The sequence below is a fragment of the Trichechus manatus genome, unplaced genomic scaffold, assembly GCF_000243295.1.
Source record: "Trichechus manatus latirostris isolate Lorelei unplaced genomic scaffold, TriManLat1.0 scaffold00090, whole genome shotgun sequence".
In the NCBI taxonomy this organism is placed as follows: domain Eukaryota; kingdom Metazoa; phylum Chordata; class Mammalia; order Sirenia; family Trichechidae; genus Trichechus; species Trichechus manatus.
The window spans coordinates 7450900-7451669 of NW_004444026.1; positions in this window are offsets into that span (position 1 = coordinate 7450900).

Sequence of the window (770 nt, forward strand, 5' to 3'; positions counted from 1 at the left end):
GGGTTGGTAAGGAGAAAAGCTAAGGCAAAAAGAAGGTAAGAAGAATGCAGAATGTAATAAATGTTTTAAGAAACTTGCAAACCAAATGCCTTGAGGGTTGAAGGGCTGGGAGGGAGATGGAGTGATCAATAAAAATTTTATAGAAAAGCTACAATTTTAGGTGAGGTTTAAAGGAAACTTTGGAGCCCTGGTGATGAAGTGGTTACGAGCTCAGCTGCAAACCAAAAGGTCTGCAGTTCAAATCCACCAGCCACTCCTTGGAAACCCTGTGGGGCAGTTCTACTTTGTCCTATAGGGTCGCTGTGAGTCGGAATCCACTCCATGGCAATGGGTCTGGTTTGGTTTTTTTTAAAGGACTATTTGGATGCCTATAGGTGGAGATGGGAAATTGCATTCCAGATGGAGAAGACAGGCTTGGCAGAATGTTTCTGACTCATCCAGCACCTACAAACTAGTCTTTGCACCAGTTACCTGTTAGCAGCTGTCCTCTGTCTTGGCTCAGCTGGGGTTACAGCTAATTAAAGGGCAGCTTTCACGTTCCTTCTGGCCCCTCTGCTCTCTTCTTGTTTTACACACTCATCTTCCTCCCAGCCATGGCCTCTCTCTCTTTCACTGTCTTGAGTCAATCCAATCTGGTTGGTACCTAATGACTGATATTCTTAAATAAGATAAGAGAAAATTTCTCCTCCCTATTAAGAAGAGAGGGAAGATTTCTCCTCCCAAATAGATCTGCTAGCATTTGAAATGCACATAAACTGTAATAGCTTCTC